We start from the raw sequence: 26,344 nt of genomic DNA, 5'->3' as shown, positions 1-26,344 counted from the left end.
TTGTAATGATTAATTTTGCAGTTATCTGAAAATGTGAGTAGGTGCTATAAGTTATATTTATTTCATATTCAAAGTGACATCATGTAAACAGAAAAAAAAAAAGCAAACATACTTTTTGTTCTGCTGAGCCACTCAGGACTATACCAGTCAATTTCTTTGCTCACGCTGTCTCATAATGTTAAAGACAGAACCATGAACATCAGATATTACTGGAAGCTTAAGTGGCAGAGAGATTCTACACTTTACTTTTATACAAGGAATTTCTTTACCCTATATATATATATATTTAAATTGAGACACATAACATGGTATTAGAAATACATGGAAGTACAAAGATACTAATGACACAAAAGTATGTGTTACCCATGAGATCCATTGTGATGTCTCAAAAACATTTCTTTTCACTGACCACAGTTCACTGTTATATGATCTTCATAACAGGCTCTGTTCAACTGACGGTCTTGTTCTTTCTCTCTTCAGCAGTGCATGTCTTTAACAACTCTCACCAAATATTTTGCTTGCTGTAATTTCCAGACACCCTCCTCTCCCCCCATAGATACAATATACTACGGTATGAGAAATAGGTATATGAGAAGACCACCTTGGGTCTGGTGCATGCAGGCAGAAAACTGGCAAAGGGTTAACTAGGGAATTACACATTTCTGTTACTTAAAGTCAGCTGCTTAGAGAGTATTCTTTGTGTCCCTACTTTGATAAAATAAGGTATTTGCTCCCCTAGCAATTTAGCCTCAAATCAGAAGGATTACTGTATATCCTTGCTCGTGTTGATCTTCATTGAAACATTATAGCCATCCACCTAAATTGATTTTGAATTGGTCTGCTTAAGACCACTGAAAGACAATCCCGGTTAAGCCGGTTTATCCCCTGCTTAGTCAATTTAGTGTAATTTAGTAATCTCCTGTTGCAAGCTGAGAAAGTTTTAATCAAAGCTTAAACTGGGGTAAGTGAATATGTAAGGAGAGGTTTGCAATGGCTGAACTGAAACAATTTAAAATCAGATATCTTCCTGAATCCAGGGCCATGGTGGAGAGCCTCTGAAGCTGTGTATCACAAGCAGTCACAGAGACAGTTTAAAGACATCTATGGAGATGTGTGATATTTCTTTAAAATTTGGGAAAACAGGCAGCAGGAGCCCTGGGGAAGATATGGTAGTAAATTAAATGAGGGAAGAGAGGCTTTAGGGCTAATAACTGTTTTCTGTATTCTAATAATGACCTTTCAGAGTGCTGGGAGAGATACTTTTGATGTTTTTTTACAGCTGCTGCAGAAGATCATGCATCCTGAAACTGCAGTCAAAGTATTTTGTTTGAACTGAGTCCTGAGCATCAGTCCAGCATAATTTTCAGGTTGTGGTCTCTTGAGTATGAAGGCCAAAGCCTGGCTTAAAAAAATAATTAAACCTTATTATTTCTTAATCAGAAACATCGGAGCTTGTATCTAAAAATAACTGATTTGAAACATCACACCAGTGCTAAGCCTCAGACTCTACATTTAACTTTCCCATGGATTGGAGTTAAAGGTGGGAGCCTTTCTGGTTTCTTAAAGCAGGAACAACCCAGCAGCTTCCCTAGATTGCACTTAGAGTGATGCTTGTTTGTGGTGTTGGGGGATAGTTGCAAAGAGCCTCCCGAGAGCCAAGCTGAGAAATGTCAAGAGAATGGTGCTTGGAGTCAGGTAACAAAGATGAGTGTATGCATTTTTAAAAATAAAAATAAAAATGTAGGCTTTCATTTTTAGCTAAAGCTTTTGTCATGGGATGTTGTCTGTCATGGATGTAATGATGTCTGAATGAGACCTTTGCCCCAGTGTGTTGCCTGGTCTCTCACCAGCAGCCTGTGCGTGCAGCCAGGGTGAGGGCAGGACCCAGCAGTGACATGGCTCTTAGCAGGTTGATAGGCCAGGTTTCTTGCTGAGTCCTATGCACTGGTACATTGTGATTGCCAAGCTGCTAAGGGATTTGTGACTCCTCACCTGTAGCATGTGTCCCGAGAGGGATCTCTTTGTCCACATTTCTTCCTAGGGGCCAGGAGCTGCTGTTAAGAAGCCAGCAAAGGGAAAACTTTGCATTATGTTGTATCCTGTCCCTGGAAAGTGCAATTGCTGTAAAATCAGGCTGCATCTGCTGAATCATTTAAGACTGAAGCTGAAGGGGGACTGAGGAATATAGGTTGGCTTAAATCCGGTTGGCTTCTGGAATCTGGTGACAAGGGTGATCGCATCTAAACCTTTCAAAACTTTGCAGACCACAATTTCAGTTTTTATTTGTGCTAAATTCTACCTCACTAGATCTTCATCTAGAAGCCTCTGAAAGCACCAGCTTGAGTGTGCTTTAGTCTCTTCATCTTAGATGTATTTTTTACCACAAGCTGCTTCTAAATACAGTAGTCCATCATGCTCAGCACAACTATATTTTTAATAGTAGTGTCCCATCTACTTGGTCTATAAATACCAATGTTCTGGCAATATAGTAATTGAAATATTTTTCCATGAAGTTATAAGGATTGTTGGTAATATTTTTTGCGGGTCACAGCAAATTCCATTCCATGTAACGTAAATGGTATTTGCCAAGCTAGAAGACAAACTTTTACCTCCTTTCATGGACAACAGATAGGCACATTCAATAACAGGAATCTGTCTAAGGCTCCTCCAGGGCTGGCCCTACATCTTGTAGATGGTGAAGTCACTCCCAAATCTTTATAGTTTGGATATATCTCTGTGACTAGCAAGAAAACTCTGCCCCAAGCACATACAAATCAAGAGTTTAGAGGAGAAAAGTTGTGCTGAGGAGAGCACAGTGTATCCCAGCGCCCTTCCTCAGGCACACACTGAGGTTTGGCAACCAGCCTCCAGGGATCACTTTGGGAGGAGGCTAACAGAAAAAAAGACCAGAAGGTCTGAAGACTGATTAACTACTCTGTAAGATTTGACACCCAAAAAGCCTGTCAGTGGGAAAGGTAGGTCACAGGATTGTGATGGTGTACGCAGAGATGGGAAGTGAAACATGCTTTATTTCCCCTTCACCTCAGGTAACAGGCCTCTAGTCTCCCTGCATAAACCACTCCACAGAATGACTTTGAAGAAAGTCCAACTCAGGGTACAGGATGATGAGGTCCTTTCCTCTCTTATTTTCTTGCTTGTAGAAAATGATGCATTTGTGAATATATTCTCCATGGGGATGCTTATATACATATCAGTTTTTAAAAAAATAATGTGTAGATTATTCAGTTTGTTTTCTGGTATTTACAGTATTATGCAAATCATCTCAGGACAAATTTTGCATTTGCAGTAGGAACACCTTAGTGTCTTCATAACATCTTGTACTTCCCTTTTCTTGATCTCAATAGCATTGTTCCATCAGCAGCAAGCATACATCGGTCTTTCTTATTCAGCTCCCTGTGAGATCTTCCGCCCTCTCTCTTCCTGCCAATTTTCAGTTTCTTTTTAGGAGTCTAATCTTCCCTTGCATCTTCAATACAGTCTCGTATAATTACCTTTGAGCACTTACCCATCTTCAGCTCTCCAGATATACTGCAGTCTCCTTCTCTTTCTTATGAAAGTCTTTAAGCTATTTTAAATATTATATAGAACAGAAAGATTCCTTGATATAATTGTTTTGGCTTTTGTCCCTGTGCACCTCCAGCCTATGCAGGCTCTACCTTGCTGAATGTAGCTGACAGTCTCCCCTAATCCTCCTTTTCATCCCCAGCCTGGGGCTCCTCATTAGCACTTACTTCCCTTTCGCCTGTATGGGCTGTTCTGTCCAGTTTTTGATGACCTCTCTCGCTTCTGTAATACTCTGTGCTTGTGAGATTCAAAGTAAGAATTTGATTACTGCAATTATTTAATTATTTGACTCAAAACCTTGTGTCATAAATTCCTTTCCTGTCCAAACAGTCTTATTTGTTCAACATATTTCTTACCAATCATGCTAAGAATTCTCACTCCCTTCTGTTTCTTGTACCTTTTTAAAGAAAAATCCTAGGTTTTTCTTCTAACATTCAAGACATTTTACACATCTCTTTCTTGCTGCTTAGTTTCTGGTGTTATCTTCCTGCATGAACTTTCATTCTGACCCATTCTGCCAATGAGTCAAACTTTGAATCCTTATTTGGTGCCTGACTTCTGTTGCTGTCTTCACACTCATCCATGCCAATACTTTGTGCATATTTTCATTACCCTGGATTAATCCCTAAAGCTGCTACAACCTCCTCTTTCAGATTCTGCCTAAAAATCATTTCTGTTACAATACCAACACCATTAACTAATTTCCTAATGAAAGCTGTGTCAAGAGTCCCAATCCCTGCATATGCAAAACAGCTTTTCAAGATTCAGAAAATGTACATACACACATAGTAACCCTTCTAAGTATATGAATCCTTTGCTGTTGCCCTTGGCTTTCATTGTTGCTTAATGCTTCTTGAACTTTGTGTTTAAATAAACAAATCATGTCAGAAGGGGCAGATCCTTAGAACAGTTACAAGCCTTGTCCATTCTACAATGCAACAGAATCTTTCTATTACTTTCCACTTACTTTTTATTAAATAGTTTAAGTTTTCTAGCTTTGGGGGGCACAAGCATATGTGAATGTGTTTCTCTCCCGAACCCCATTTTAACTGTACATTAAATAACTGATTTAAGAATTATCCTTACCTATATTATGAAATGCCTCCCCCCCCCCCCATCTGCCTCAGTTCTACAAATAAGTTAGAAAATGAATTCCTAATTACAGTGTTGGCTGTAAGCACATTTAAGTTCATCTTATTAAACTTTGAGGGATGTGAAAGGAGCATATCCATAACTCAAAGATATTTATTCTCTGCTTCTCTGGAATTTGAAAAATAATTTAAGGCAGAAGGAATGCATATAAAACAAGGGAAGTAACCATTGGGATTACATAGAAAATTAATTTAAAATAGGCTCATGTCTTTTCGTTCTGAAAATTTGCTTATTAATTAATGCAGCCATCATAAAGAAAGCTTTGACACAATACTTAAATAATGACAGTATCATATTGTTTCATCCACAACAAAATAGCCTATGAAGAGTCTATTAAAATATAGTGATAGTGTCTTTTCTATCCATAAGATAGTACTCAAGAAAGCACATAAATGCTAAACAAAGATACCTAAGAGCTAGTATATAAATCAAGCAGGATTAATAAAGTAACCAAATGTCAGGGAATATAACCTTGAGGCAAAATCTTTATCCTTGACTGAAAAATGAGGCAACTTTGTCAACATTTTTAGTAGAGCCTTTGGGTGTTCATTGCAGCATTACAAGGTCACATCTCACCAAAATTTCTCTTTCAGGATGCACAACAGGCATTTGTTAATCTGCTGCCTTTTGATCCAGGACCCCTGCAGAGTTCAGCAGGAATTTGAACAGCACCACAGCTGAGTGGCTTGGCTTGTAGTACGAAAATTCTCTAGAGAGTCTGAGTAGCCACCCGAGGGCTGTGTGCTAGATACAGCTGTTAGCCCCATGAATTGTGCTGCTCACATCATGTTACCAGCAAAGAGCTACACTGACCTGGGAGACTCTGCAAGAGAAACTGAGCTAATAATGCGTCTGTAATGGAGCCCACTGGAAGCATGCCCAGCCCAGTTTTGTCCTACAGTGAAGCAGAGGGGGCCACATTGGAGCCATTTTCACATCGTGCCTTCAAGTTGCACCCACAGCTTTTCTTCCCTGTGATTCTTCAGGAAAGCCAGTACCTGCCCTGGAGACAGGGAATCTGAGGGCAGTTTGGGGATGAAGTTCAAGAGGAAGCTTGTTAGTCCCAATTAGTGTTAGGGTGCTCAAACAATTGTTGACACAGTTTGCCATTCAGGAAAGCTTATTGATGAACTATCTTGATTTTCACTGTAGAGCTTGCCCCTCATGAGCTTTTATCATAAGAAGGTGTAGGTCCCTGTGTTTCTTGGTAACATCCATGAAACTCACTGTCTGAAAAGCACCAGGAGGACCTATGATATAATGGACATGAAGATATGGATGTCATTTTGGCTTCTAATTACCCTGCAATATTTTTTAATGTATCATTTAAGCTCACAGCTGCTCCACCAAATAAAATGGTACACATAGCCGTTCAAGAATGTAGGGCTGTTTTCTGGAAGACGTAACCGTTCCTATGGTATCCAAGTCGGTAGACAAACAACCTTGATTTCCCATGCAAATAAGATAAAACTTCTAAAGAGGAACTCTTACAAGTTGCCATTGCCCATGAAACCTCTTCCTATCCTGAGCTCCCAGTCCATCTGAACCCCTTCCCCAGCCACCACCAACCTCCCTGGTGATGTGCAGTCTCCTTCCTGTACCAGTATGACTAGCCAGCACCTTTGAGATACAGTTTTCTGCAGGAAACTAGCTGTTGCTTTTTCTTGCTTTCAACAGCAAGATAAGGTTATTTTGCCTGGGATGCTACATTTCACAGAGGATATGGCCTTTGATACATCTCATAGCAAACCTGTTTTGAATTTTCCTTGAAGGTGTTAATGTGTAGTGAACAGTCATTTGATATGTTGTTTTCTACCATTGTGTGATTAGATTTTTATGCAGAAGCTCACTGAAAAACAATAGATCCTCCAGAATAAACCTGTAGCAATTGGTCTTTCTGAAGACACAAATTGCATTTTGATTTTGTGATGTGGAGAGATCAGTAGAATTATAGTAGTTCTGTTGTGTTATGTCTGATGTCTTATGCTATCAACCTCCTGGTTCTCCTCTTGGTCTTAAAAAAAATCCTATTCTTAGACAGAGCTACCTTAATGCAGGTATTTTATTGCCAAATGTACTTTAAGACTAGGCTCCACAAAGTGCTTAGGAGTGTGCAAGCCATCCATTGATTTTGCTGGAGCCACAGACATAACGAAAGTTAATTATACGTGTAAGTAAGTGCTTTGTTGGATCAGGTCCTGCATCTCTTTAAATAATATATACATATATATAAAAAATCATTTTCAACAGCAAAATTAAGTAAGTAAAAAATAGTCAAAATAGCTGTTAGAAGTTCATATAGTAGAGAGAGGAATGGTGAAAGATTTTTAAGAAAAATCAATATTTCTGGAACTAAATATATCATTTTTTCTTTTCAAAAACAATCTTTTGTGTAGTAACATCAAAATAGTTACATACTTCTTTTTTATTTTTTTCAGAAAAAAAATGTTATGAGAAAATTAATGTTTCCTTGATAATCAAATATCTAGAGGATCAGACATTTACAACTTCAGTAAAAAGTGTGTAGACCTAATGTGAAAATGTTAGCTACTGATGAGAAAAATGCATCTAGGTTAAAAATATATCATATGTATTTTTATTTACTACTGGAATGTCTATGAACAGGAAGAGTGTTTTTTCTTTCAGGTGTTAATTCTTATGTTTTTCCACAGATACTATGCATGCACTTATTACACAAGAAATACAACTTACTGCATTTCAGACACTCATTTTGATTCCAATGAACATTGCATTAGATTCTAAAAGAAAGTAATTTTAAAGGTAAGTAGCAATTTTGAATTGGCACAATACCTGCTGCTTCTTAAACTGCCTTTAACATTTATGTTTTCCAAATTAATACAATTTCAGAAGCACATTATTGCAGTATTTGCATAAAAGCTGTGAACAAATTAAACGTATTTTTCTTTTGCCTTTATTTTTCTCTCTAAATAAGAGAATTCTTGTCATCTGGACAAATTGACATTTTGCTGACAAGTTTGAAAGGAAAAGGAAGTCCTTTTTTTTTTTTTTAATACTGCAAGAATAAACAATAAATTTTCATTTTCTAAATGAAATTCAGAAAACAAACTAAGTTTTAGTGAATAAATAACATGTTGACTACGCTTCTGTTTGTAAAGTTATGTGGAAAGCCATTACCAAGCAGCATGGTGTCTTATTAATATAATAAACTAAAATAAGTGAATAAATAAATAAATATCTCAGAAAACCAAAACTGCAGAAAATCTTTAACATTTTTATATTAAATGCTCTTATAAAATTGTGCAGCTATAGGAAAATGTACCTGAATTAGGTAGGCAATTTACTTTTTCCCTTTTACCTGCAAAATCTTAATTCCCGAAAGAATTCACATAGACTTTGAAACAAAAGTCTTTAAACTGGGAAATTAAGTTTTTCTGCTTTGTTGTTATTGTTGGTTTTTATTGTTTGTTTTTAGTACGGCTTTTCTGTTTTCTGTTTCAGTAATCCACATGTATGCCACATGTAATAATCGATGGTAGTCAGCTGGCTTGGAAAAAACAAACCAAAACCAAAACCAAAACACACACACACACACACACAAAACTAGTAGTTTTTTTACTACCTAACCTTGGATATGTATTTGAGGCTAATAATTGTTCATGTAAAAAAATAGCCTTGTCTTCTCAAATGTTGAGAAAGTGCTGATGAACAGCTGGATTTACGCGTTCAAACCTTCAGCAGTGATTCTGGTAGCATGTTTCTGTCCTGTTTCATAGAAGCGCAAAGTTTAGGTCTGTATCTTGTGTTTCCTGTCATTCTGAATGACACTCATTGAAACCTGACTGACAGTTTCTTTGGAATATCTCAGCATACATGATAAGGTACATACAAGTCAAAAAGGAGATATTTTTTTTGTTTGCTTTTTTGTTTGTTTTTAAATAGGTGCTGTTTGCCAAAACAATCTGAAATCTACATACCTTGTTTTCCATATTTACGCCCCTGTTAATCACAGACCATACACTGTCAGAAAACTCCATCCATTGTAGAAATGTGGCAACAACATAATTAGGCTTTTAATTTCTATTTAGATTCATAGCTTCTTGCTTATTTCATTGATATTCCAAAGATGAAGTGTATCATTATTTTGTTAGAAATCACTGTTGTGCACCCTAGTTACTGTAAGTAAACATGTAATTAAAAAATGGACCACAATAGTGAAATCAAATCATCTTTTGAGAAGATGTGTTATGATAGGACTAAGGATGCTGATAAGGACACCTTGCTGTGACTAGAGCCATATGGATGATTAGCACAACACATTGGTACAACATATGTGGCAACAAGGGGGAAGAGAATATGAAGAAATTAATATCTTTCTGTTCCCTATTTTGACAACATGGGGTGTGTTGATAGGACTAAGATTTGGACTTCCTCAAATATCTTGGATTTTGCCTTATATTTTTTCTCTTTTTTTGTGCTCAGTTGTGTGCCTGGTTTTTACATCTTTCTCCCCCACATACTCTTATCTGTTTGCTGAACCATGTCCTGAGGACACTAGTCAAATAAGAGTCATTGCTTCTGCTCTCTGTGAATCTGACATTATTAGCTATGCTCATCAACAATGATTCATGCTACCATATTGAGAAAAATCTTTATTGCCAGGGAGTGCATGAAGACAGTGCATGAAGGTAGCAGAGGATTTGAGTCTGTGGGAAATGAGGAGGCATGCTGCACATCCTTCTTTTATGAAAATTACAGAGATCAAAATATTAACACGCAGAGAGTGTTGGCAGAAACAGAAAAAACTAATTTTATCAGTGTAGTCTCTGCACCAGTGATATCAAACAGATAAACACTTTCCTTTTAACTGGGTTACATAACAAGGATGAGTAAAGAAAATAGCTAGTCAGCTATATGAATAAGATTTCAGTGTGTCCTTGTTTTTCACCCACATTTTTTGTGACGGATGCTTCAGGGATGGGTTACATCTTGCAATGAGGGTGTGGGGTCAGTGCAGCCTTGTTCTTCATTCTGCTTTCCACCACTGAGCATGTTGTGCCTTGGGGAAGCCCAAATGCCTTTGGAAGATCCAGAAGGGAAAGATTCACAGTGAGTCCACTTCAGAGGGTGGTTGCAGCACACCTTTCCCCCCACATTGCTGGAATGATTCAGATAAATCCGGGTTTTGTCTGTTCTTTTCATCCCTGCTCTCCTTGAGGAAATGTGAAGCAACGAGTCCGTGCTTGAGCACAACAAATGAATTTTCACCTGGACAGTACTGAGATGAAGGATGGTTCTTCACTCCAAACTCACTTCCACAAAGTTTGCCAAAATGCTATGATCTTATCAAAAGCTTGGTTCACCTGCCTGTTTTTGTTTGTTTGTTTTTTACCTCATTCAGACTGAGGTAGCTATCTGGCTGTTTGCTCATTCATTCAAAAAGCAACAAGCTCCAACATGGAAAAGATTAATATCATTGTCTATTCCTGTGTTACTTTATTTGGTTTGAGGATGAATATATTGTAAGTGATGTTTTGAACTGGCAGCATGTGACTACATGTGTGAAAACTATTGTGTAAGTAGTAAATGTAATAGCCCTTGGCCATTGCTCTAGCTCTTTTTCTCTAGCTCTTTTTTTTTTTTTTTTCTTCCCTACAGTAGAAAGAAAGAAAAGTTGTGCCACATCCCAGCTCTAGGGTTGGAGGGAGACTTTTCATCTTACCTTTCTGATATTCACAAATTGTACAAAATCCATTTTTGTTTGTTTGTTTGTTTGCTTGTTTTTCCAGGCATTATGCAGAGAAAAGAAGATAGGCCCCCAGAGGACTGTTCTGAATCTGATGTGTGGGGTTTCCTTGGAGATGTTATATGTTTTAGTTTTGAATTACAAAAGTTTAGGCAGTCATGTGAAGAGATGACTCAGCAGTGACTTTTGAAGAAAGATCACAACCTTCTCTCTAATTGTATGGCAAAATTCTTCCTGCTTAGAGTTGCATAGAGCTGACTGCAGTGCCTGTGTCCCACTGATGGCTATAGTTTTCAGATTTCCTGAAGACTTTTCTGTTCACGTTTCTGTGGTAAAGCTGGGTTAAGTGACAGCAGACAGTTAATACTGTTTCTATAAAAGTTATCTTAAATGATATTCTATATCTCTGTTATACACCACAGAAGATCTAGAGCATTGGGAAAAGACAGAGTGTCATTTTGCCACTGTAAAACCTCTGTGTAAAACTCCTGTGTGACGTTCTCAAGAGATGTAGAGACAATAGTAAATATGCAAAGGAAAGCACATAAATGATCCAGGGCATGCAGAAGACTTACACAAAAAGGCTAGAAAATGGCATATTTTTTTGGGAGCAGAGATTGCTGCAGGAAAGCATGACCAAGGAAATCATGCAGGTGGTGGTTAACTGCAAGCAGATATGTAGTTAACCAAATCTCACAATACAAGAATCTGAGGACACTGGATACTACTGAGATAGGTTTAAACAGATTAAGAAATACTTTAAACAATTTTGGGAACTTGTTGCCACAAGAGATTGAGGACAGTAGATCATATCAGCAGGTTAAATTTTCTGGATAACAAAATAAACATATATCAAATGGAACAAGCAAGAATGTAACCTCCAATATCCCTAATTCAAAGATGGCAGAATCAGGGGAACAAGAAGAAAGGACAGCAGAAAATGGTCAGCTTCATAATATCTGCCACTGTCAGAAACCAAATCCTGTGCTAGATGGAGTGTTAGCCTAATCCTGAAGGAAATTTCTTGTAGTCTTCCTGTTATCCTGAAACATTTCCCATTTACCACAACCTACCTCTTCTCAATAAAACTGTTTTTTTTTTTGTTTTTTTTTTTGTTTTTTTCCTTTTTTTTTTCTATGAATTCTCACAAATTATTATGATTGATTATTATTTTGTACTCAGGTAACTTTGATTTCTTCTGTGAACCATAGGGAGCTTTCTTTTCCATTTTATTTTGTATTTGTTTTCAATGATTTATTTATTTATTTATTTATTTTAATCAAAACTGGTTTCTGTATTATTTGTTACATTTTTTTTCATGTTTCTTTACTTCTGTTTAATTCTCAAGAATTACTCCATTGTTTAATCCGATCAGACTTTAACTATGATTTTAATAAAGTCTTTACATCATACCAGTAGCAAGTCGTTTATCTCAATGATAAGTGCACAAGCTCTTAGACAGGGTAGTGTAGTTCCAGTGAGTTATAAGAAGCAGTTGCCTTAATAGGCCTTCTGCCCATCCTGAAGATTATTTATCCGCTATAAATTCAAGAGGCTGAATCTAAATGCCCACTGGAGACAATTTCTGACATGGTCAACTCATTTGACTTTAATCTTCTCTATCTCTAGCTGAAACTGTGCTATGATCACCAATGTTATTGAATAAGGCACTGTCTGAGACCAACTAAGGCAAAGATATGCACCACCTCGTATAAAGTCAAATTTTGGGTAGAAGGAAGAAAGATTTTTCCATGTCTGGTAACACTGAGGATTATTTTACTGTCAATTTATGAGAGTCTCAATATTAATTTGAATTAATATAAGCAATATACGGACCTGAGATTTGAATATTGTAACAACCCCTTTCCAGAGAGATTTATTATTATTATTAATAATAATAATTATTATTATTATTTTCCAGTGCTCTTGGGGATCTCTTCAATAACATTTTTCTTCTGCCTGAAAACTTGAGTTTGAATTTGTTAAAGAACCTAACTACACATTTGACCTCTTCCACAAGGCTTAATTCTTCCTCACTATGAATCTCTCTTTTTTTTTTTATCTGTAATAACCCCAACCTCATCTTCCTACTCACAGAAAAATATGGCTAGAAAACTGAGAAAGGATTTTTGCAATGAAAGACTGGTTTGTTTCATTGTTTGCTTTTAAGAATAGAACAAATCTTATTTGACATGATGGACTTTTCTGCATTTCTTGACTTTTCCAAGATCTTTCTTGGTAGCAGGACACTTCATTCAGAGAGATGAGATCATTTTGCCAAACAGTTAGCTATGGGACACAATTATGAATTTGGAAGCTGTGAATCTCCTATTGACTTGTAGTCTCAAAGTACATGAAGTGCTATTTCAGATTTGTTCTTCTAAGGAATTCCCTAATTAAATCGTTTTAAATTCTTCTCCCTCCACTTTCTTAGAATTTTTTTTGTCAACTACAGTAGCAACTTACTGACAAAAAAATTCATTTTAACACAACCTCCCACAGAAAACTTTTGTATATTTCCAGTTCTGAAGTTACACTTAAACTATACATGTTCTTAAGAATTTCCTACTTATCTTTGGTAATGAACACATAATTTTCACCCATAGAGCCCGTAAGAGCCCATATAATCACCCAAAAGAGCCCATATAATTTTTTTTTTCCAAACTAAATGTCTTTCTTCCTGTATTAACAAAACTGATATTTCCCAGGGCAGTTTATTAATATAAAGGCATAAATCAAGAGAAATTACAAAACATAAACGACTCAAATCTCTGTTGCCCTTTTCTGTTCCTGTCTCTGCAAAGTGGATGCAAAAAGTTTTGAACTCTGGAATGGCAGCACTTGTACAGTCTTTACACTGGAGCATCAAGGACATGATACCCCTGGTTTAGTTCCACATCAAGGACATGATACCCCTGGTTTAGTTCCACAGCCCCTGTCAACTTGACCCAAAATTCTTAGCAAGGAAGAAAGGTTCTTCTTTTTTTTTTCTTTTCTTTTTCTTTTTTCTTCCTCTTTTTTTTTTTCTTTTTCTTTTCCTCTTTCTTTTCCTCTTTCTTTTCCTCTTTCTTTTCCTCTTTCTTTTTCTTTTCCTCTTTCTTTTTCTTTTCCTCTTTCTTTTCCTCTTTCTTTTTCTTTTTCTTTTTCTTTTTCTTTTTCTTTTTCTTTTTCTTTTTTTCTTTTTCTTTTTCTTTTTCTTTTTCTTTTTCTTTTTCTTTTTCTTTTTCTTTTTCTTTTTCTTTTTCTTTTTCTTTTTCTTTTTCTTTTTCTTTTTCTTTTTCTTTTTCTTTTTCTTTTTCCTTCTTTTTTTTTTTTTTTCTTTTTTTCTTTTCCCAAACTGAGGCTTCAAACTAGTCTTAGAAAGACCTTTGGAAGGCAAACTAATTTCACAAAGCATTTTGGCATGTGCTTACCCTTAGCAGTCCTACTGGCCTTAAGGAGGTCTGTTTCTGTGCAAGAATTTGAAGATAGGCTTTTGTTGCTCTTTTTTTTGTTGACTGTGAAATCTTCATTCACTTGGTTTCTTCCTGTTCCATTTCAGAGTGTAGTTTGGGGTGGAGAAGAGTGTTTCTTCCTGGTGGAACAGAAATGATGGAATATTAGACAAAATGGAAAACTTGGTTTGCGCTCAGTTTTCTGTTCACAAGATCTATGCCATTTCAGGGTAGAACTGCTAAGGTGGAAAATGGGAACCTTTATTAAAACTGTACTTTTATCTGCAACTTATAGCTTTATGTATTTGGGGTAGGGGTGCTTGGTAGGGAGGGGGAGGAAATGTGACCATTTTTTTCCTAATAACGTAGGGAGTAACATAATGCTTTTGCAATACACAGGTTTTTTGCTTCACTTTGTTGGAAGGTTATAATCTAAAAAGGTTCTTACAGGTTCTTATAATTTATGCATCACAATGATCACATGAATAAACATGCGTATGCCTGTATTTCTTCTGTAAAGTGGGAGTGCTAATACATTTCTTTAATGTATACTCCTAGTGAGTGTTAGGCAAGAATAAGCTATCCTAAAAATAGTGGTGGATCCATTTCTGTATGAGTGTTTAATACTTTGCAAAACAATTGCTATCTTTTTGCCTCTAAATTGGAAGTCCTAATTTCTAAAGTTTGTTTGTTTGTTTGTTTGTTTGTTTATTTGTTTCACCTGTTAAGATCCTTTACTGTTTTTAAAAAAAATCCTTTTATTTATTTTTGAGTTGAAGCTCCTACACAGGCATAACTGTATGTCTTTTGGGAAGCTTGATCTTTCAGTCCTGAAAGACATCAAAAAAAAAATGAGTAGCACCTTTCACTTCTGAGAACAGTCTAACACCTTTGGTAAGTCAGAGGACTTGCTATGCAGCATATTCTCAAAAAAGTATCTTCAATTCAGTTATTGTACCTTTGTTTTAGGCAAGATTTTGTTCACAGCTTCTATGTGAAATACAGAGTGCAACCCATCACTCACATTCTAAGCTGAACAAATTATTTTTTTCAGTCCTTGCTCTCTTTTCAACATTAACACTTTGAATGAACTTGTAAAAACACAGTTTTGATTTTATTCATGTTCCAAAAGGTCTCCTTACATCCTTGTACTTCCTTTTCTTCCACCTAGAAGTTTTCTCTCTGAAAATCACTGTTTACATATCTGTGTAATGTCTGCATTTTTAACTTTGAGCAGGTCTAGTTTTGGCGTTTGCAGGCACTTGATTTATGATTCATTCATCCAGATCTTCAGACTTCATAGATAGCAAATGTATTTCCTTGGTTTTCATAAACTGGTCAAAAATATTTTAATGTTGTAGAAGTTAAAAACCAAATGCGTTTGTGTCGAGAAAATACCTGTAAAACATCTAATGGCAAACATTGCAAAATTGTAGCTTGCCACCATGTTAAACTATTCACTGAGAGCAGGGAATCAGGCTGCTTATTTAAGTTCAGATTCTGTATACTCACTAAACAATAAATTTCTTTCTCCCAGCAAAAGAAAAACACTAACTATCGCGTATGTCTATGCAATAAAATATTATGATGTAGCATAGTTATGATGGGTAAACAGTGATTTTACCAGCAATGGCCTCCTGTTGAAGGAAATGAATGGTGGTAATTTATGTGAGATCAAAACTTTCCAGCTGATTCAGGGTGCAGTCTTAATAAAACGAGATTTTTCGAGCCAAAGAAATTGGAAAGTTTACTTAGGTGGAGGAGGAAGCATTACTCCATTGAGTCAAACACAGCATTTTTCATTATGGAGTATACAAGGCTGAGCACAAGCTTCAAGTCAGTAAGTTATGGCTTGGAGAGAAAAAATGAAAATAACCAAAAGGAAATAAAATGTAGAATAAATTAATACTTTGAAAATCATGGTAAGTGGTTCTAAAAATATAACTTGAAAATCCTAGTCATAGGTTTTAATGGGTGAGAGAAATTTTCCCTGCCAAATACAGCCATCTAAGTCACCCATTTATTATTAATTAGCGGTAGATCCTCTCCAGGACTGTACAACCAGGTTTTAAATGGAAAGACCTTACCCCAGGTGACTGAAACAGGAGAGCAGATAAGCCCCAGCTGGAATTGGTGATTGCACTGGTGTGGAGCTGAATGCCATGTGAACCAACTGTCTTTGGAGGAAGAATGTTTTGCTAACAGAACAGAATTTAAACTAATGCAACATCATCTTTTGGAGACAAGGTACTATATGGTCCCACAGAGGCTCATAATTCTGCATCCAAGAAAATATGGATCAGTTTCACACTGCTTCTCAAACCCTAAAGCTGAACTGGTGGTTACTATTTAATCAACTTATAAAATGCTTAATCATCAAGATCATATTCGAACAGATGTTTCCCATGCACCCAACGATCAGAATATTCCTACCAGCTACAGATTTTTACATGATTTTCTGATGTTAAATTTGTATTCTGTTGTGAATTACATACATTACTCCACTATCTGCTAGGCTGTGTAGGTCAAACTGTGCCCTAAAATGAGGATTCATTTGCAATATTCACCTGTGAAATCTGTAACAGATGTAGCACATTCAATTAATCACTAAATGCACCATGATGTGTTTATTTCTGTGCATAAAGGTCTCTGAGACAGGAGCATACCCATCTCTCTAAAGATCAATATGTATCCTTCTGATCTGAGTTCAGCTCACAGCCAGCAATGCAAGGTACAGCAGAGCTGGAATCCATGCCTCTGGGGTCTGTTGTATCAATGGCACTGACGAGATCCCAGATTATGCCAGTATCTGAAAACCAATCAGCCAGATCTATCTAGTCTAACCATTCAATTTCTGTCAGAGGACTATCAGAGGAGTAAAATGAGGTTTGATTTTCCTTCTCTTTCCAGGTGTGCACTGTTCTGTCTTGCCTTGCTTTGTATTTGGAGCAAGGATTTCTCCTCAGTCAACCTCACGTGAATGGTAAGGGGATTTTGTGAAGCAGCAAAGTTCAAAATTCAAGTAGAATTGCTTTATCAATAATCACCATCAGATTTTGTTTGATGCTCCTTTCCAACTTCCCTGTCTTCCTTAATGACCCACAGCAATTTATGTAAAAGACTTGAAGGCCAGACTTGAGGTTTTGTCATCCTCCATGTTTTGCTTGTGATGTTGGGTCCTGGGGAAGCCCAACTGCTATGAATGCTCTAGCAAACATGGGGTGGGAGAATGCAGGTGTTGTCCAGTACTCTTGCTGGAGAGTTGGAACCATATTTACACACATGCTTTAAAGTCCAGACTGCCATTTATGAAAAGTCTGGAAGGTGAGGAATGAAGCAGCCTTCTGGGATGCAGCAACTCTGCTCTTCGGTATGCCCCTTCACTACTTTTGTTATAATGTTCAACCAAACAGCATTTGAAGTTAAGTTACAAGGGCTTTGTTCTCAGTGAGAAGTGAATTATTAATACACTAACCCTAGAGAAGATGAGTGAGGTGGGTGGTGAAGTGAAGCTACTGTGAATTGTGCAAAAAGATGATCACTCAATTCAGGCTGTTATATAAATCATACAGGAACCCCGTTGACTTTAAAACAGGAAACTGGTCTCAATTGTGTGGTCCAACACTAGCTGTGGGTGATGGAAGAACACGACAATCTTACAGTCCTGAGTCCTGTTACTGTCTTATAATTGATCTGGACTGCTTAATATAATATTTTTTTTTTGCCTTTTTTTTTTTCTCATTGCACATTATTACTGAAGATCTGGAAAGAGCAATTAGGAACAGAATAAACAGCAGTAAATGGTAACTACACAGATGATTCAACAATGTGGTCAACATGTCTGAAAAGGCAAGTCTTGCAGAGGGAAAATAAAGGAATAAAATATTTATTTCTATGTTTAATGATAAGCGAACATAAATGGTTCACTCATTCATTCTCACCCTCAGACACACAGATGTGCTTCATTGCCTCACTTATTAATTCAGTGACTCCAAGTGCATAAAAACAAAGACGTTGATTGGGTTCAATATCTGAGGATATGGTACTAGATCAAACTTGAAAACTTCCTAGAATAGGTGGGGGGAAAAGATAAGAAAATTTTGGAAAAAAATTGAAATAATTATTTCTTTTAAACAGACTGTAAATAATATCAAATAATAACTTGTTTTTAGTAAAACTGGCAAGTGTAAGAAGCCAAAAACTTCAAGAACAAATGTTCAGCAAGTCCTTTAACTTAAAAAAAAAAAAATGAAAAAGAAAAAAAAGAGGAAACTGACATATAGTAGATGAATTTGCTGATGTGCTGACACAAAAACCAAACCTTTATCAGATGGTACTAATATGAAGAAGGTTTACTGGGTTTTGTAAGCTCTCATTCTCTATACATTCTAATATCAGTCAATGTTTCAGTGTTTGGTAAATACATTTGAAAGATCTCAAAATGTTTTGCATTCCCCCTCTGTTAGATGGCAGTATTGTGCCAGTCACTGGTTACTTCTAACATTAATACTGTTTTACCATTCACCTTACCCATAACGTTTTTATTTATTTATTTATTTTTAACTAATAAGTGTAGACAAGGTACAGTGACATAACTTACATGCAGGTATATGACAGTATGACAGAAGGAGAAGGAAAATGGATAACTTTGCTTGCAGTAGGAGTAGACCCAGAAATTTTACTTTAACATATTAAGGATACTTATTTGACAAACAGATATTACTGCCAACTCCAATAGTTCAAAGCATATCATTAGATCTTCAAAATTCCTAAGAACTTACCTAAAGTCATCAATAAGAAATTTTTGCCCAATTTTTGCCCAGTAATTGTGAGAGTTTGTTTTGTTCTTTTAAATGAAGATGGATGCTCACATAGAACCCAGCAGTTTTTAACTTCAAAAACAAACAAACATGCAAACAAAGAAAAGCACCCTACAGGTTATCCCTAGGTTTATGAAACTGTCATGAACTGATATGAGAAATTCTCATATTCAGACGGAACTTCCTGTGCTCCAGTTTGTGCCGTTGTCTCTCGTGCTGTTGGTGGGCACAACTGAAAAGAGACCGGCTCCATCCTCTTAACACCATCCCCTCAGATATTTATACACATTGATGAGGTCAAAAGTGGGTCAAAAGGAAAAGTGGGTCAAACGAAATAAATATTATCTCCAATAAGTAGGGCATGGGAAACACCAAGATCACTCCGTAGGAACTAGGGAAATTTTATTTTTACTATTGAACAGCAATACGCATTGCCCTGAAAACTGTAGCTAGGCTGCGATTCCAATGTGCCAAGGCTCTGTATGTTCAGCTACACTAAGTCACAGCATCCACTACTCCAGATAGTTTATAGCCTAAAACCATCTGGTTTGGTAACATGCCTGGCTGTCTCAAAAGAGACGGAAACTAAGAGATGAGTTAGGCACCTACAGGGAAAAAGCTGATACAGGATACTGACAGCAGGACCTATTTCTTTGGCTTAAGGTATATATAAGGTACTTGTAGTATTACTGGGAGGGAGGGGTTGCTTTGTGTACAGCATAGAGCAAAAGACTATATATTATGATATATATGTATTATTTTGGCTCCTGGCACTGAAATTGAGAACTTGATCAAGCCTCTTATGTATCTGCTCCTGTTTCCACCTGTTGTTGCTCCAACATATTTAGAGATTAAATTCAAAAGCTTCTTGAAGAATCTCTCTGTAACATATGCTAATCTCACTTGGGCCTTTAACTGCACTGTGTAAATATGAATCACTCTTTATATGCAAGATAAAATAACTAGATTAAAAAAACATTATCTCTGCAACTGAAATAGTGAAATAGTGAAATCATATGACATCTGTTATACTTCAGCATCAATTTACAATCATATATGTTGCACAACGTTTAATAAATATAATAACCCTAACTTAATTCTGAAGATAAATAATCTAAATCAAAGAGAACTACAAGAACAAGAGAACATGCCAGAGAGAAAAACAGAAAATATGTATTTTTCCTCTTAAATTACTTTCCCATTTCAAATATATATATATATATATATATATATATTGCTTACATGTGCTGTCTTTTGATAGAAATGATACATTTTCACCTTGTCCTGACTATTAAATACCTTTGGGCATATTAAGTGTTAGTTGTATGTTATTAATCATTTATAAAAATCTGTCCATCCTGCCTGCATGCATGGATTTGAAGCAAATATTTGAGCTGTGTTTCAAACTCCATGAAGCCATTTGAGAAAAAGAGGACTGCTCCTAGGCCATTGTCCTGCTATGGGTGCTGATAAGGTTTCCAGACCCTAGATTTTGAACCGGATTTTTAGTGGGGTGGATAAATACCAAGCTGTCCATTGTTAGAGACCTGAATATAGGGTAAATGGACGAGTATATAAAATGCTGTTTTCCAGTACCTTCAGATAACACGGAGTTAAAGACCTCATCTTGTGCTATCTAAGAGATCAGAATTTTCCTTCAAGTTTCTATAGAAAAAGCACTGAGCAAATTTTAACCTACTTCATAAGGCTTAGACGTTTGATTTGCTCTGATTCATTCTTCTGTATAAATAGATAAGGCATCTTTTGTAATCATGCAGACAATGCACTGAGTCCTTGAGGTGTGGCACCAATTACTGGTCCAGATTTTAGTAAAGAAAAGAGTAAAGAAAAGAGCTGGGTATAGAAGTCATGGGTATGTCAACTGGTAACGTTGTTTGTGAAATGCAAAAATCAGATGGCTCATAGTCATCCATATTTGCTATTGATCTCAAAATGTAGGCTCAACTGTGAGAAACGTACTGAATTTTTTCCTTTACTTCTTTTCTTTCTCTCATTCCCTTTAAACTAAATGTCATCTATATAAAACTTGTTTTCCCCTCCAGGACTGTGGGAATTTTTCTCCCTTCCCTTCCCTTCCCTTCCCTTCCCTTCCCCTTCCCTTCCCTTCCCTTCCCTTCCCTTCCCTTCCCTTCCCTTCCCTTCCCTTCCCTTCCCTTCCCTTCCCTTCCCTTCCCTTCCCCCTTCCCTTCCCTTCCCTTCCCTTCCCTTCCCTTCCCTTCCCTTCCCTTCCCTTCCCTTCCCTTCCCTTCCCTTCCCTTCCCTTCCCTTCCCTTCCCTTCCCTTCCCTTCCCTTCCCTTCCCTTCCTTCCCTTCCCTTCCCTTCCCTTCCCTTCCCTTCCCTTCCCTTCCCTTCCCTTCCCTTCCCTTCCCTTCCCTTCCCTTCCCTTCCCTTCCCTTCCCTTCCCTTCCCTTCCCTTCCCCTTCCCTTCCCTTCCCTTCCCTTCCCTTCCCTTCCCTTCCCTTCCCTTCCCTTCCCTTCCCTTCCCTTCCCTCCCCTCCCCTCCCCTCCCCTCCCCTCCCCTCCCCTCCCCTCCCCTCCCCCTCCCCTCCCCTCCCCTCCCCTCCCCTCCCCTCCCCTCCCCTCCCCTCCCCACTTCCCTCCCCTCCCCTCCCCTCCCCTTCCCCCTCCCCCTCCCCTCCCCTCCCTTTCCCTTTTTCCCTTTCCCTTTTTCCCTTTCCCTTTTTCCCTTTCCCTTTTTCCCTTTCCCTTTTTCCCTTTCCCTTTCCTTTTCCTTTTCCTTTTCCTTTTCCTTTTCCTTTTCCTTTTCCTTTTCCTTTTCCTTTTCCTTTTCCTTTTCCCTTTTCCTTTTCCTTTTCCTTTTCCTTTTCCTTTTCCTTTTCCTTTTCCTTTTTCCTTTTTCCTTTTCCTTTTCCTTTTCCTTTTCCTTTTCCTTTTCCTTTTCCTTTTCCTTTTCCTTTTCCTTTTCCTTTTCCTTTTCCTTTTCCTTTTCCTTTTCCTTTTCCTTTTCCTTTTTCCTTTTCCTTTTCCTTTTCCTTTTCCTTTTCCTTTTCCTTTTCCTTTTCCTTTTTTCTTTTTCCTTTTCCTTTTCCTTTTCCTTTTCCTTTTCTTTTTCCTTTTCTTTTTCTTCTTTTTCTTTTTCTTAAATTTAATATTATTAACAGTATTATTTAACAGGTTTCTCAAACAAAGTTTTGGGACCAGGTATGAAAGAAAGAAAACTACAGTGCTAGAGGATTACAAGAATATGGTGTTTTCTTCCTTCACCCCAAGCCTGTGCTCTTGTAGCCCTCTCAGTCTCAAAACTTAACAGCCATGTGATGAATCTCATTTGTTTCCTCTTTGGAGGGTGAACAGTGACAAAGAAGCTGAACTTCTTTCCTGTTTGAGATACTAGTCAAAAACAGTACCTCTGAAAAGCTATGTGCAATTGCGGTCCTTAGAATATTTCTGCAGGGTCTCAGCAGTCATGAGCAGTTGTAATCAAGTTCAAAGGTACCGAATGGATCCTGTCCCCTGACAAAGCTCAGGCTTCTTTACCCAAACTGGATGAAACCTGGGCACAAGAGACACCCTTCTTCCTTTTCAATGTGATCTTGCACTTGTGGAAGCTCTTGCTGAGAAGCATTGATCTTGTCTGTAAGGCAGAAACAGATTTATGTGTGGAATAGAATAATTTTCTATCTATCTAATCTGATTTGATTATTTGCTGTATAATATTAACCAATTGTGATTTGACAGCTGTATTGGATTGCGCTATACAAATGTCTGTTTAGTTGGAAGAGGAGATCGATAAATGAAATGATGACCTTGCTTTCCCTATATGCAATGGATATTTTTAGGTAATTTAAATTGCATATGAAATAAATAGTGCAACAAAAATATATTCAAGATAATAAGTTTTGAGGACAGAGAATTTATAATTATTGATTAAAGAAGCAGTTTCTGAAGTTAGAACACATTGTTGCTATACTGAGAACTCATTTATTTCAAGTAGATCTGTTACATTTTTAAATTGTGCTTGCTGCTTATTTCTTACTTTTACTGCAGCCCATACAAACTGTATCCAATTTTCTATCAGCCACTCCAACCCTTGATTTTAGAAAATGTTTGTTATAGAGCTACTTAGTGATCATCTGTCTCCATTTATTTTTGGAGCTGTAAATTAGCTGTTTTGATGTAATACTGGGTTTCCAGTGGTATTTCTGATTGACTTGTATTTTGTTATTACTTATTAGCATATATCTTTTCAATTTTTTCTTAAACACACTTTGTACTGTAAATAATTTCTTTATGTATTGTGTTTAACATCCTCCCATCATAACTAAGGGACTGGGTCAGCAATATGGTTCCTTTTGTTTTACGTAATAATTTCACACACAGCTGGAAATGAGTGCCTTTAGGAATTCTTAGTTAAAGAGACATACGAAAGAAAAATTAATCTACAATATAAGGCTATGATGCTAAAAGATAACGTCTAATATTAAGTCCCTAATAAAAATGAAATGAGGCTTGATTTTTGTTTCTACCAAAGAACTGTGATCAACTTAAATTTTCATGTCCAAAAGAGAAATGGCACAGTGACCACTGTGTCTACCTGGGAGACTGGACAAGAGGGCTGTCCTAAATAACCATGATCTCCTGGCAGCAGCACATATACATCACAAGCTCAAAGGCTGAATATCATGTATGCAGAAAGACTGGATTTGTTTTTGAGGTTCCTGAGGTTCCATATTCTAACTACCTGAGGCTAGTTGTTTTCCTTCGTACAACTCATTCCATCTCAGAGGAGATCAGGACTCTTATAGGACTCCAGATGATCCCCAGCCCACATCCGTCCTCCCGGGCAGGCTACGGGCACAGTGTCTGTGAGCATAAGTAGGAGGGTGTATGACTAATCTTGCTTTCCTACTGTTGGAAATATTCTCTCTCAGTGGCATGTATAAAAACTAAAATGAATCCAATTAAAGTGGACTATACCAATAAACGGAGAACACACAGCAACAGTTGAGAGATTATGTAGGGCAAAACACTGTGGTAACCAACTGACTGCAATATGTTGTACTAAATTTAGGTCATATATTATACACATGGGGAAGGTGCTGTGTACTGCGGTCCGCTACCTTGGACTTGTTTGCTGTCTTATTGATTAGTTGTTCAGGTCTGAGCTGTTGTAAATTCTTTCACTTCTCAGTGCATACTGTCAAATATGTTGCCTGGGGAGTTCATAGCTACAGTTCTGTTTAAAGACAGAGTTTTAAATTGTTTCTTTTCTCATTGTTCATTTGTTCATTTCTTCTTTTCCATTGCCTACTGCTTTTGGAGCCTAGTCATGAGCAGAGCAATATAAATTTAAATTGTTATTCTTGCAGTGTTGCAAGGCTATGTCTATCAGCTGAAGCAAATCATTAAATCTACCTTAAGATTTAAGCTACAGCTGTTTTTCATGCAATTAAAAAATGTGTACGGCATAAATATATGACTGACCAGATTTACTTTCTCTCGTTCATGCTAGGGAAAAATAAACTATCATCATTCATGTATGCATTCAACATTTTGCATGACAAGCTTTTCAAATGTTATGAATGTAAAGCAATAATCACTCCAAGGCAAAAAGAAAAAAATTTCTAGTGTGCTCATAACAGCAATAACAACAACAAAAAACAACGAGATAACTGAATGAAGGATAGATTTTTAAAGTTCTGAGAATGTTTTCCAACAAGACTTTTTTTTTTTTTTAATTACTTTTCAACTACTGAAGCTAACTATTGAATATTGTTGTTTTCATCTGATCTATATAACTGAGGTGCATTCAACACATATGTGTTTATAAGAAAACATGTTACAAGTTGTGGTGTAGGTACAACTTTTTCCTAAGACTACCCCCTTCCATTACTAGATACCATTTCTTTTGATTTTGGCAAACTTTAATCCTTTGTACTGGTACAAGCTGTGTTTTTAATTCTTTTTAAGAAATATTTCAGACAAAATTGTTCAGGTGTTGGTGAGACTAATGTTTCAAGAACAAGTTGTTATTTGGACAACTTAAAATAAAATCAAGTAAAATTACATAGCCTTTGAGTTCCAGTACATAGTTCTGAATACTTTTGATATTCACATATCAAACTGAAGGGTTTGATATTCTGCAAAGACACTTTCTTTGTTTCCCATTCTTTTCCATGTTCACACAAAGTTATGAGCAAATTATAAGCATTAGAAAGATTTCTGTACTGAAAGATGTAGTTTTCATATCCCTATATGCCTATAAAGTATAGTACAAACTCTAAATTGACTGTAACATCTGCAGCTCATGGGAAAGGAAAAAGGCAGATCTGACAGCCATAGACCAAAATGGGTCAAGCATGTGCCAACAGCCTAACAATAATTCTGTAATGCAGGAAGGAGAAATAGAACTGCCATGAAAGTGGTCAGAGGGATGAAAAGTGGACTTACTGAGGATGAGAGGAGTTAATTTGGAGAAGAACCATGGAACAGACAGAAACAAGAAGTCTGGAAGAATGAAGACTGACATTGAATCTTGCATCCACTAGCACAGGTGTAACCACCTGTGCCACTGGCTAAGGCAGAGGTCCTGCAGGAAAAATATAAGCTATGCGTGTAATTACAGATCATAAGAGAATGCATGCACCAAGACCAGACAGCCAATTTTAACTCTGTCCTTCTCTATCTTACACATTCCTAACTAGCAGCTGACATTTTTTCACTAACATAACTTAAATTGAAAATTATGGAATAAATTTATGTATATATAGTAACATTGTGTATTGTAGAAAAATACTATATTGAGTAATAATTAAGCAATATTGATTCTTTTGAGGAGAATTATTATGTGAATGGTTTGAGCTGTGTCTTCTGTAATAATGATAATAAAACCTTTATTTTTATTAATAAATCTGTGTGAGATATCAAGCTGGACTTAGCAGTAATAAAAACAGAAACATTTTGGCTATATGCTGGGAAGAAATGTTTATGTGAAATAAAACAGCTGGACCTACATGAAATAGAGACCAGAGTATAAAAATGGCTAGTAGCATTACACACACCGAGGGCCAGGTTTTCCAAAGAGACAAAGCTTCTGTTTGCCTCTGTTTTAGTAGAAGATCTTAGCAGCACAGCAAGTAGCCTCTCATGGCTTACAGCTGCACATTTTAATGCCACCTAATGTGCTTGTGCATGACTCTGAAATTCATGGGCTATCCATCTGGCAGAAGGAAGCTAAACATTGGTTTGTAGGAGTCCTGAAATTTCTCTAAATTACAAGTGCAACAAATCAGCACAAATTTGGCAGGGAAAACTCTGCAGTGGTTCTGTATCAAGCTGTACCATATCCTACTGAAGCCAGGACAAATACTGCAGCCAGGAAGACCCTTAGCTAACAAGAATTTTCCCACCATTCAAAATTAAATAAATTCTCATTGTCTGGCCATGGAACAAACAATTAGTACAACTTGTGTTGGTAAGGGCCATTTTCTGACAGCCCTACATCACTATTTGCTTTGATTTAGGCCATACGTGCAATAGTTTACCTAGACAAATAAGGAAAGCTTTCCTTTCCTTTCAACATAAGTAAAATTCATCCCAAATACAGAAAAATTCTGAGAAACTGAGGTTGGAGGGGGAACCGGCC

General features: G+C 36.9%; 1 long non-coding RNA gene across 1 annotated transcript; it reads left to right on the top strand.

Moving 5' to 3' along the window:
* The first annotated feature begins 7,408 nt into the window (after positions 1–7,408).
* On the top strand, positions 7,409–25,562 carry LOC106049937 (uncharacterized). The gene is made up of 3 exons (XR_001214596.3): positions 7,409–7,518; positions 16,807–16,879; positions 25,095–25,562. It is a non-coding gene; the product is annotated as an uncharacterized lncRNA (long non-coding RNA).
* Positions 25,563–26,344: the final 782 nt, after the last annotated feature.

Source organism: Anser cygnoides, chromosome 3 (assembly GCF_040182565.1).
Source record: "Anser cygnoides isolate HZ-2024a breed goose chromosome 3, Taihu_goose_T2T_genome, whole genome shotgun sequence".
NCBI classification, from domain to species: domain Eukaryota; kingdom Metazoa; phylum Chordata; class Aves; order Anseriformes; family Anatidae; genus Anser; species Anser cygnoides.
The sequence above is the reverse complement of the archived record's forward strand: the minus strand, read 5'-3'. Positions and strand labels throughout refer to the sequence as shown.